Below are 13,093 nucleotides of genomic sequence, written 5' to 3' on the forward strand. Positions count from 1 at the left end.
TTATGTAATGGACTGTAGCCAATGAAAGCACATTGTTTAGATCGAAACATGAGCCTTCGATTGTTGTAGGTCTAAGATTAGGCCAACATGCACACCCAAAGATGCGGAGAGAGGTATAATCTGGTTTTATGTGAAGAAGTCTCTCGGTGGAAGTTTCATTATTTATAACACGACTAGGCAATATGTTTATGAGATGCACTGCCGTGAGGAATGCCTCGTCCCAACATTTGAGGGGCATGGATGCTCGCGCAAGCAAAGCGAGACCGACTTCTACAATGTGTCTATGTTTGCATTCAACAGACCCATTTTGCTGATGGGCATGTGGACATGACACATGATGAGACACACTAAGAGTTTGGAAAAAGGAGTTTAATTTCTCGTACTCCCCTCCCCAATCAGATTGGACAACGATGATTTTGCTGTCAAATTTTCTTTCAATGAGTGCTTGAATTTTTTTGAAGACTTGAAAGACATCAGATCTTTTCTTTAGGAGATAGATCCATGTGTATTTGTTGTAATCATCTATGAAACTCACATAATAAGTATGTCTACCAACTAAAGAGGGTGCAGGACCCCACACATCAGAAAATATGAGTTGTAGTGGTTTGGTAGAAATACTAGAAGAAATTGGATATGGTAACTGATGGCTCTTGGCCTTTTGACAAGAACCACGAATTGTTTCAAGACTAAGCTCCCCAACATATGGAAGCTTATTTTTCCTAAGCACTCGTTCTACTAAAGAAAATGATGCATGCCCTAGTCGATCGTGCCACCGAGTTGAAGATAATTTGGTGACACCATATGCTTGCTTATTGAATCTCCTAATCTCCGGAATCAATGGATAGAGTCCTCGAACGCATCTACCTCGATACAGGATTCTCTTCGTGGCCTGATCCTTGATCAAAAAGAAAAACGGGTGAAACTCGAGAAACACATGATTATCAATGGCATTGCAATGAACGGATAGGAGATTCATTGATGCTCTAGGGACATGCGAAAATTTTCTAAGATGAATTTTTTTGTGAGGAGTTTTAATAACTGAATGACCAATGTGACGGATTCCCATACCTTCTCCATTAGCTGCATGGATCTGATCGCGGCCGCGGTACTTCTCCGTCATGCTCACCTTTTCCAGCTAACCGGTGATGTGGTTGGTAGCACCACTGTCGACGTACCAATTTGTGTCGACTCCGTACGAGGCATCTGCTCCTCCAGGGACCTTCTCATCAGTAGGCGAGTCGCTGTCCTCCTAGAAGCGGTACCAGCGGTCCCTCGCCGAGTGTCCAAGCTTGCCACAAATCTGGCAGCAGACGGCATCTGGACGGGACTTGCTGGAGTTGTTGCGGCGGCCCTTAGGGTTGGTGTAGGAGGGTCATGCACCGTTGTTGTTGCCGCGAGAGTTGGGGGCGCCACTCTTACCGTCGCTGGTCGCCTCCGCCTTGCGCGCTGGCCCTCGATAGCGTGAGGAGCCGTCGCCGCCGCCGCCGCATCCATGTGAAGTGGCGTTAGCAGATGACTTGAACCCACCGCCAGAGTTGTTTCCCTAGAAGAGCGCGACTCTTTGGTCGAAGTTACTCATCTGGGCGAAGAGCTCATCCAGGGTGACCGGCTGTGTGCGGGCGTCGAGGGCAGAGACAAGCGGCTGATACTCCATATCGAAACTAGCAAGGATGTAGGAGATCAGCTCGCTGTCATCTTGAAGCGGTTTGCCTGCTGCAGCAAGCTCGTCCACCAGGGAGCGCATGTGCGCGAAGTATGTTGCCACGGACTACGTGCCCCTCTGTGCATTCGCTAGTGTGATGCGGATGTTGTTGACCCTCGACAGCGACTGGGACGAGAACATGCTCGCCAAGGCTGCCTAGAGTTCATGTGCATGGACGATGGAGGTAACCTGCACTAGAACTTCTTTGGTGAGATTGTTCAACAGATAGACAAGTACCTGCTGATCCTCTCGGATCCAGACGGCATGACGGGGATTTGGGATGGTCTCCTCCTTCCCATATTTGTCCTTGATGACGACTTGTTTGGCCGGCTCCGGGTTCGTTCCATCAATGTACCCGAAGAATCCCGCTCCTCTGATCTGCAGTGTGATTTAGGTGCGCCAGAGGATGAAGTTGGTGCGGGAGAGCTTTTCCGTGACTTGGCCAGAGAGACCAGAGGTTACGGTGGCGGTAGAGGAAGCCATGGCAGCAAGCGTAGGTGGTGGAAGGGATGGAAGCTAGATGCGATGGAAGAGATGGGCTCTGATTACCATGTGAGAATTGTTGTAACGTCGTACCTATCCTGGTAGGAATGGTTCTATGTTATATAGCAGGGGCCGACTCCCTGATAAGGCATACAAGCTTGGAGTACAAGGAACGAAGAGATAGAGATAGATCATGCAGTTGGAAGAAGATAGACTAGATACTAACAACCTATTCAAACTAACTCTATCTCAAGATATGTGCATTATGACTACACGTCCTTGTTACAATCATACACGCATATATGAGTTTAACACAACACCAGTACAAAACAGACCAAGATGGACTGATACTAATGGCGTCAAGAAGGAAGGTGAACAGAAAACCGACCCTAAGCCCGAAGGAAAGTGCAGAGAACCTAGTACTTGCAGATACTGTGGAGGCAAATGGTTCTTTAGACACAAGTGTGCCCAATATAAAACACTGAATATCATAACCACTGAAGAAAATGCTGAGGAAACAACAGATGAAATTCTACAGGGCAGTGATCCAACTGAAGAAAACACTACACCTGCTACTTCCCCAATTAAAGAGGAACAATATATGCACATATCACTCGAGGCCCTAGGAAAACTACCCATTGCTGCAACATTTTCCTTTAAAGTCAACAATGGAGCAGGAGTGGCATAGCGTTGGTGGACTTAGGGAGTACCCATACCTTCATAAACATGATTTTTTTAGAGAAAAGGCCAAAGCCCGACTTTATAGATAAAGCCTCAAGGCAGCGTCACGGATACCGCAAGTTCACAGGAGCACACACACAAAGAAAAGGAAGAGAGTAGCCAAAGCAGGAAAGATACAGGCAACTGCCATACACGGCGCGCAGGCCGGGGAGGGAGAAACACCTAATCTCCGCAAGCGACAGCACCAGATTAGACGACAGGGTTCCTCCCGGAGATCTGAGAAGCCGAAGCCCGAATTTTGTCGATGAGAAGGTCCAGGGCATCCCGATCAGTCTCCTTAGTCAATGATCTCCACTGCTGCAAGAATATACATGATTTGAAAAGAACATCAGCAGGCTTAGATGGGAAGGTAAGTTCAATAGTAAATTTGTTTCTAATGGTCCAGAGAGCCCAACATAAAGCTCCCAGGCCAACCCAAAATACCCTCTTGGTGACCCCGACCAAGGCTTTGGCTAGGGTTCGAATCTCAGCGAAAGAGGAGGGATTCCAGGGAACCCGAAGCCAAGATCTGACGCAGCACCAAACTAATTTGGCTAGAACGCAATTGAAAAAGATGTGATCAGAGTTCTCCAAGGCCCCACATAAATTACAGAATTCCGAGCCCGGCCCATTGCGTTTTTTGATCTGATCAGCAGTCGGGAGGCGACCACGGAAGGCTTGCCAGAGAAAAATCTTAATCTTAGGAGGAACCTTGGATTTCCAAACGCAAGAGAATCGAGCCGAAGGAGTACCACCAATAAGTCTAGAATACAGCGACTTAACCGAAAATCTACCAGAGGCCGAATGCGGCCAAATCACCGAGTCGGCCGACTCCGAGAGCACAGGGAAGAGGGCAGAGAGACTTTGCCAATCTTCCAACTCTTCAGGAGACAGGGCCCGACGAAAAGCCAAATCCCAATTATTAGCAGCCACCTTCGCGATGGAGATCTGCGGATTAGGACAGTAAGAAAACAAAACCGGAAAGCGCACGGCTAGGGGGGCATCCCCAGACCACCAATCCAACCAAAATCGAACAGCCAACCCATTACCAACAGTAAACTTAACATGCTCCAGAAAAATTGGTCTAACTTTGACAAGGGCTTTCCAAAACTGAGAGCCACGCCGCGCGGAAGCAAACAGCGGGTTGGAGTGAGGGAAATATTTGGCCTTAAGAATCGAAAACCACAATGACTCGGCCCCAACAGTCATAATTTTCCACCACCACTTGATAAGCAAACAAATGTTCATCACCCGAGTATTAATAATGCCTAACCCCCCAAGGTTCTTAGGTTTACACATAAGTTGCCACTTGACCAGCCTATACTTCCTTTTGTTATCAGCGGAATTCCAGTAGAAGGCACCCCTATGTTTGTCGAAGCCAGCATGCACGCCATTCGTGAGAAGATAAAAGCCCATAAGAAACATAGGGAGAGAGGATAAGCATGAGTTGATTAGAGCCACTTTGCCGGCATTGGTATTATATCTACCCCTCCAAGGGAGCACCCTGTTCCCCACTTTAGCAACCGCCTGAGCGAAATCATTCGCATGAAGCATTCCAGGAGAGATAGGAAGGCCTAAATACTTGAAGGGGAAGGAGCCTAATGAGCAGTTAAGGAGCCTGGCAACCCGCAAGGCTTCCGCCCCATCAACACCCGTCACCAAAACCTCACTCTTGGCGAAATTAATCTTAAGACCCGAAACGGCTTCGAAACACAACAGGATGAATTTTAGATTGGCAATACAGGCGTCATCCAGCTCCACCAAGATGATTGTATCGTCCGCATATTGCAGATGGGAGACACCTTCCGGAAGTAAATGGGAGGCCACAGGAGCGATGTGCCCACAGCGGGCCGCCCTGGAGAGCATGCAAGAGAAGGCGTCGGCCACAAAGTTAAAAAGAGCAGGGGAGGCAGGATCCCCTTGGCGAAGGCCCCTGCCATTCGCGAAGAAATTGCTAACAAAGCCGTTAACAGCAACGGCAGTATGGCCACCCGAGACCAACTGCATGATACGATGAACATAAGCACCGTCGAAGCCTTTAGCAAGGAGGACCTGCTTGAGGAAAGGCCAGCTAACCGAGTCATACGCTTTTTCAAAGTCTAACTTAAGAATAATCGCTTTAGCTCTTCGCACATGAAGATCATGAACAATCTCATGAAGGGAAAGAATACCGTCAAGAATGAAACGCCCTTTGATGAAAGCAGATTGAAAGGGGCTAATAACTCTATGAGCTACCGGAGACAAACGATTCGCAAAGCCTTTAGCCAGGAATTTGGCAAAGTTGTTAATCAAAGCAATAGGCCGAAATTGGGAGATAACATCAGCACCCTTGACCTTAGGAATCAGGGATATCACAGCGTAATTCAGGCGAGAGATATCGACAGTACCAAGGCAGAAACCCTGGATAACGTTACACACCAACTGTTTCAACTGGGGCCAGAATTTCCGAAAGAAAGGGATGGAAAAACCGTCTGGCCCGGAAGCAGCATTGGGATTAGCAGAGTTAACAACATCCCAAATTTCCTGGTCAGAGAGCAGAATCATCAAGGAAGCATTCTCCTCGGGGTGATTTTAAGACCAGAGCTCCATAGGTGGGGAGATATATATAAGCCCGATTGGGGTTTAGCCCCTAACAACAAAGAAAAGAAATCCACCACATGAGCCATAATAACAGACTGATCAGAAGAACGCACACCATTAATCAGCAGGCTATTAATATCACAGCGCCTACGCCTACCGTTCGCAATCGCAAAAAAGTAGGCTGTAGGAGAGTCCCCTTTAAGAGTCCAGTTAAGAGTGCCCCGCTGGCGCCAATAAATCTCGGCCTGGTGGTGCAACTGCATTAAAGCAACCTCAAGATTATAACGAACGGCCCAGCCATCGTCAGAGAGCCCAGTAGAATCAGCAGCACGATCCAGCTCCAAGATCTGGTTTTCGAGAAAAGCTTTGGTGCGACGATCCTCCGCCGCACGATTACGAGACCAACCTCTAAGAAACTTACGTAAGTCATAGGAGCACGAGTGCCAATCATCCAGAGGCCCAAACGAGCGGGAGTTGGAAGAGAGGGATTGGGAAATCTTCGCTGCAACCATATCAGCAAAGCCATCCACCGACAACCATGAAGCATCAAATTGAAATCTAGCCGGAGGTCGAGTGCAAATGGAACCATCGTCAAGAATCAAGGGGGTATGATCAGACCCGACAATGCATTTGGCGTTAAGAGAAGTTCTAGGGAACAAGGAATCCCACCTGGGACATAGGAAGATGCGATCAAGCACGGATCTAATAGGGTTAGCCTGATGGTTAGACCAAGTAAAGCGAGCTCCCCCCCCGAGGAAGCTCACGGATGGCGTTAGCACTAATGAAGTCATTAAAAGCATTAGCTAAAGGCCAAGAGAAATTATCATTATTCTTGTCAAGGGGGCACCGCAGAAGATTAAAGTCTCCCCCAATAACCATCGGTAAATTACAGGACTCAATCTTGATCGAGAGTTCATTAAGGAATAGGGTCGACAGAGAGTGATCCGCAGGCCCATAAACAACGATAAACTCACAGAGGGTATTCATAGATTTGTGAGAAAGAACAACGCTGGCCCAAAAAAACCCATGGTCAAAAGCAACAAAATCAAAAATATCTTTATTAGAACCAATCAAGATCCCACCAGAGTGGCCCGAAGCAGGTAAAAAATGCCAATTAAATCTGTCCATACCCACAATAGCAGAGAGCTCATTAGGGGAGAAGGAATCCTTGAAAGTTTCAACCAGCCCCACGAAATCAATAGAATTAGAACGAACCAAATCTTTAAGTTGGTCACGGCGCCCCCTAGCACCGAACCCCCTAATATTCCAGAATAAAGCCCTCATTTATACGAAAGATTCTTGATGCGGAGGCTCGACCTGCAGGGGGCCATGAGGATTTAGCACGTTTATTAGTGCCCCTCTTGGAAGAGCAGGAAAGGGGCTGGCCACTACCAGCACCCGAAGCCACCCCCGCATCACAACCAGCAACCTCGACCCTCGAGGCAACAACCTCTTTGGCTTTAGCAATGGCTGCCTGAGCCAGTTCATTAGCCCGAATAATAGCAAGAAGCGAACTAGGAGAACCAACAGAAGAATCGACCACCAAACCCACGTCCGACATAATATTTAAAATATGATCATCAGACATAGAAGGTAAAACCACCCGAACAGGAGAAACAGCGACAGAAGAGGCTGGGGAGGTACCTGGGGGAGGGAGATCCTTTGCCGCAGCCCGCTTCTCCGCCCTTTCCAGGACAGAACCACCGGAGTGCGCAACCCGCCTTCCTTTGCGGGCCGTGGACACCGGAGATCGAATAGCAGACGCTCGCGCAGCAGGAGAGCCAACATGGGGACCGGAGCAGGACATAGAACCCAGATCTTGATCAAGACACCGACAGATCCCTGTCATGGATTGCTTCGAGCCCGACGAGTTCCGGCTCTTAGCCGAGAACTTGCGCACTGAGGATTTCTTCTTCGTGAGGGGCTGGGATTCCACCATATCGCGAGCCGGGGAGACAGGGAGATCTTCAATTCCCGAACGGGTGGGGGAGAGTGGGCAAGCAGGAAGATTGGAGCAGGCACCAGACACGGGGGTAGCCGAGCAAGGCGGGACCTTTGGCAAATCAGCGACAGCGGTCGGAGCAGTCTGAGCAGCAGGGGAGATCACTGGGTCATCACGAGGAGCATCCCCAAAAGGAGCTTGGGATTGAAACAACTCACTTTCAGAATCTGCCAGGCCATCCCATTCAGATTGATTGAAGCAAAGATTAGACCCAAAGCTCTGATTAGGGCCACCCAAAGATCCATCCCCCTCCTTGTCATGCTTGTCCGAGGAATTAGCAGGAGGAGGAGGGGGAGGTGGGGCTTGGAAAGCCGCCGCCCCCTCCACCCGCACCCGGAGCCTAATACCATTGGGAGATGGGTAAACATCAATCGAGCCATGCACACGTTCAGGATCAACACACCAAACCTTCATCCTAGCAGGACCAACCTTGTTCAAAGAATCCTCATCCACCTCAATAGGTTTCCCAATTAAAACCCCATAGGACATGAGGAAAGCAGGCGAGCGAAGACCAGCAGGCAAATCATCGATCAAAACCCACACTTGAGAAAGAGGGCCAACTGCCGTACCATTGTAAGAAGCAGCTTTGACAGAAACCACCAATTGATTGAGAGGCAAGGTGAAGCTGGTGCAAGAAGCAATCATACGCAAGCATTCTTTGGAGGGGAACACCATAGAGAAATCAAAATCAGACATCTGCACAACTTGCCAGTCCCATCCAGCCACATCCCAAATGCGAAGCCCTTCCAGAAGAGTTTGGGGCGAAATCTTTTGGTCTTTGACCAAGACAATCGCCGCATTGGACAGCGCAGGTGCCACCTCCCGAACAGGAAGGTCACCATCGAAGGCGAAGAAGGCGCAGCCAGGGAGTCCCAAGCCGAACTGGAGGACCGCGGGAGGTTTCTACCTAGCCATGCAGTTGATCGTAAGATGACCATCAGAGCGACAGATCAGGCAGAAGGGGGGATTGGTGCAGCGGGACTGGAAGTGCCCAGGCCTGTGGCAAGCGAAGCAGGTGAGCGCCGATGGGTTGCTGTGGGAGGTAGAGGAGGGACGAGGTTGCTGCAGCGACGGGGGAGGAGGAAGAATCCCATCCCCCATTCCCGGAGGAAGGGGCGCCCCCGAGGCTGGACCAGGCGGCCGACGTGCCGGCCCCGCGAAGGACCGAGGCGGCGGACGAGCACCAGATCCAGCCCCAAACGAGCGAGGAGGCGGGGGCGGTAAGGGACGCGACGGGGCAGACGAGCCACGCCCCGCACCCAGAACGGGAAGGGAGGCAGAGGATGAAGACACCCCACCGCCGGAGGCCACCGCCGCCTCCCACGGATCCAGCACTGGAGAAGGAGAAGGACCAAATCCAGAGCCCTGCGGACCGGATCCAGTCACACCGTCCCTCTCCGAGCGCTGCACCCGCTCCGGACCCGAAGCCCAGGCCTCGCGGGCACGAGCCGCCTGCTCGCGCGCCGCCTGCTTCGACTCCAGCTTGGAGCGGAGCGAAGCCTCGAGCTCCAGATCCACCGCGGAGGCAGGGGATTCCTCGCGGCGCCGCTTGCTGCCAGAGAGCGCCTCGCAAGAAGAACCCCTAGACTTGTCCATGGAGATCACCGCAGCAAAAGGAAGACGGAGGGGTGGGGGTGGGGGAGATCTAATGATGCGGCGGATGGGAAGACGGTGGCGGCGCAGATCAGAAGCGGAAGCAGGAAACCCTAGCAGGGAGGGAGAGAACCGCGTGGAATCCATAAATAGCCCGAGGAAGCCGTGCCCACCTGGGCCCGACTAGCCAAATGGGCCGAAGGAGGGTGAGGAGCAGGCAGCCGGGCGGTGGGCCCAACTGGGCCATACGAAACGAGAGGGGGGAAATCGACCACAGAAGAGAGGGTGGGAGGGGAGGAAGGCCCACTAGCCAGCACCACCCCGCCAGGCCCAGCAAGCCCACACGGGGAGTTGGCCCGCGATCCAGAGGACACCGCATCGAGATCAAGATCTAGGTTACACGAAGCCACCAACGCCCCCGCCGACGCCGCCACCGGCGACGAGGCCGCCGCAGACGAAGCCGGAGAGGGAGATGGAGAGCCTCCAAGCTTCCCATCAGGAGCACGACCCAAGACACCAGGATCAGGAGACGCAACAGCAAACTTACCAGATTTACGCCGACGCCGCGAGATCCAGATCCAGTCGTCGACCGGCGGAGACACAACCACCGGCCGGCCCCGGCCCCCAGGAGCGAACTTGCGGAGGCGAGGAGCGGCGCAGGCCACCCCCACCCCCACCCCCAGAGCAGGGCACAACACCGCAGGGGGAGGAGGCCAACGACAGCGCATCCTCCTCATCAGACACAAGGGCCCAAAAACGAGATCCAAGCATCGGCAGCGGAGAAGAAGGAGGGGAGAACCCCACCCGCGGGGAGACGGAGGAGGGGAGAGGGAGAGCATCTGCACGCGGAGAGGAGTGCGACCGGACGCGGGCCAACGGGGCAGGGCTGAGAGCGGGCCTGCCAAGGCGAGGAGGGGAGGAGGAAGGGAGGAGGGAGGGAGAGGAAGGAGGAGCCATCTCGACCTGTGTGTTCGGGCTACCATAAACATGAATTTCACTGTTAAAACCCATTGCACCCCTATCACTCAACCCATGGACACTATGTTCATTGCTGAGTATGGTGTGGTTCACATGTGGTGCCCATAAATTATACCATCCAAGGGCATCAGTTCAACAATTCCTTCAAAATCTTACCCCTCAAAGGATCTATTAATGAATTCAAAAATAATACACGATATAAATAAAATGCTCATGAGTCAAAATTATATACACTCCACTAAGAACAGTATCATCATGGCAAGCTATCTCATATGGTTTGGATCTGTTGAAAAAAGGATTAGTTTGGAGGGTGGGTATTGGACAAAGTATCCTTATCTGGAGAGATTCCTGGATGCAGAGACCATTCTCATATAAGCTTGTATCACCGAAGCGTAGATGCAGGTTGAGATTCGTCTCAGAGCTCATAGACCACTTTGGTAATTGGAAGCTGGACGTACTGCACCGGTACTTCATGCAGATGGATATCACTGAAATTCTGAAGCTTTATCCGTATGTTTGTTTGGATGATTGTCTAGCCTGGGCGCCTAAAAAAGAGGCTCTTTCTCAGTTAAGAGTGCTTACGGAATGTCTATGGAGGAATGCTGGAGCTCGGCATCAACTAGTAGTTCGGCTCCTAACGCAAATAGGAAAATCTGGAACAATATATGGAAGAGCTGCGTTCCACCCACCGTTAAAACTCCTGTGTGTAGGTTCTGCGATGATTCTCTCCCTACTTGGCGTAACAGGCATAATAGGAACCTAGAACTTTCAGATCAGTGCCCAGTATGTGGAGTAGAAGCAGAGGATAATTTTCACCCTTTCGTCAGATGTTTGTTTTCAGTTATGTTGTGTCGTAGTTTATCAGAAGTTTGGAACTTGCCTAAGTTGGAAACCTTCAGAAATATTGGGAGAGATTGGCTACTTATTGTTGCAGCGGGCATTGATACTTGCATGTTGGACAGAATTCTAATGGTGTTTTGGCACTGCTGGTTTATTTGTAATAAGGTTGTCCACAACAAGAAACCACCTCTTGTTGATGTCTTCAAAAGATTTCTTCTTAGTTATATGGGTATGCCACATAAGATCAAGTACCACCCCGACAAAGACTTCATCAAAGGGAAGTTTTCTATTGATGGTCATATTGCTCCTTTATCCCAGTCAGGCACTTCTTCTGCTCACACGCATGCATGGATCCCACCAGTTTTGGGCTGGAATAACCTTAATACCGATGGATCCTTCTCAGCAGAAGGTATTGCGGGCACTAGAATGATCCTAAGAGACCATCTTGGGAAACATATATTCTCCTCATGCACATATCTCGACTCTTGTTGGGATGCTTTGGAAGTTGAGCTTCCTGCAGTGTGTGAAAGTGTTTCTTTGGCTCTTCAATGGTGTAGCACTCCTGTCCTAATCGAGGTAGATTGCTTACAACTCGTCAACATCGTTCAACAAAAGGATCGAGACCTGTCAGGCTACATGACATTGATTGAGGAGATTAAGAAACTTATGAGATCTCGTCAGACTTGTAGTACTCATATTTCGCGTAACCAAAATACTATTAGTCACTTCTTAGCTAACTATGTTAGACGTCGTGGCCGTACTGTAATTTGGTTATGCTTCGGTCCTGAGGATGTTAAGGACAGTTGTCTTGCTGATTGTAATTTTGATGTTTGAGTAATACAAGTTCTATTCGCAAAAATATATACACGAATTTAAAATGTGTTCATGTTTCTTTAAATATGTCCACGTATTTTAAAAAATGATCATAAATTTTGAAAGATGCCCACAAATTAAAAAAATCATGAATTAGAAAAATATTCATGAACTTAAAAAATGTCAAATTTTAGAAAAAAAAATATAAATGCAAAATAATATATCTGAATTTTAAATGTAAAAAAATAAAGTGAAAACAAACAAAACGAAAAACAATGTTTGCCAGCCACGACGATGTTAGTTCGATGTTACACGTGCTAAGAGCTTGTCAAGTGTTAGTTCGGCCTCGCCTCTGGCGCTCGATTAAATGGGCCGGCCCAATATTATAATCCCTACAATGACTTTGGGAAGGTACTATAGTTCGGTATTCTAAAAATAGGTACGATAGACCGGTTTTAGAACCTTCCATGTGTGGTTTCTTTAGGTCCTGATAACGCTCACACATGTGGCATACTAGACATCCATTCACACACCATGTGTGGCGTGAGCAGGAGGCAGCCCACACGAATTGTGTGTGGGCGAACATCAGAATTGCCCACGTGTCACACGCCCAATAAATACTACTCATCCCATTCCGCACGTGTGACACGAAGCAAATATGCCCACACGTCCTGGCGCAGCTACGTTAGGTATCCGTGGGATGACGATTTAGTTGCCATCCGGAATGATAGATGTAGTTATCCAGGATGGCAAATGCAGTTGTATAAGTACGACAACTCTTTCTGTTTTGGTTAACTAAAGTTGTCATGTCTAATTTATGGTAGTTGCCGCGTGTAATCAAATCATAGTTGTCGTGTGTGATTAACTACTTGTCACATATGGTCAAACAATAGTTGCTATGTGTGTTTACCTAGTTGCCACGTGTAGTCCAACCATAGTTGCCATGTATGGTTAATCATAGTTGTCATGTGTGTTTATCTGGTTGCCACGTATGCGCAACTGCAGTTGCCGTCTAGTAATGAATCATAGTTGCCATGTGTGTTTACCTAGTTGCCACGTACGCGCAACTGCAGTTGCCATCCAACAACGTACGGGTGTCGTGTGGGCGAAAAGCAGTTCACCCACACGGCATGGACTAGGTGGTGGCGGTGTGACCAGAAACTAATTCGCCCACACATTCCAGCTAGAAAACCGCGTGCTGCGGGGCATGTAGGCGAACTCTCCAATGCCCACACACACGATGATGCCCACGTGGCACTCAGATTCTAACAGATTCCTTTAGGATTCGTGCAAAACAAACTCAACGTGGATCAAGACACGTGGGCGATGTGCAAACATGCCACACGTGTGGCGTTATCATTTGGGCATTGTAACCCTGTTAA

General features: G+C 49.5%; 1 pseudogene; it reads right to left on the reverse strand.

Moving 5' to 3' along the window:
• Window positions 1-1,565: 1,565 nt before the first annotated feature.
• LOC123118160 (uncharacterized) lies at window positions 1,566-1,702 on the reverse strand (annotated as a pseudogene).
• Between the last annotated feature and the right edge of the window lie 11,391 nt (window positions 1,703-13,093).

The sequence above is a fragment of the Triticum aestivum genome, chromosome 5B, assembly GCF_018294505.1.
Source record: "Triticum aestivum cultivar Chinese Spring chromosome 5B, IWGSC CS RefSeq v2.1, whole genome shotgun sequence".
NCBI classification, from domain to species: Eukaryota; Viridiplantae; Streptophyta; class Magnoliopsida; order Poales; family Poaceae; genus Triticum; species Triticum aestivum.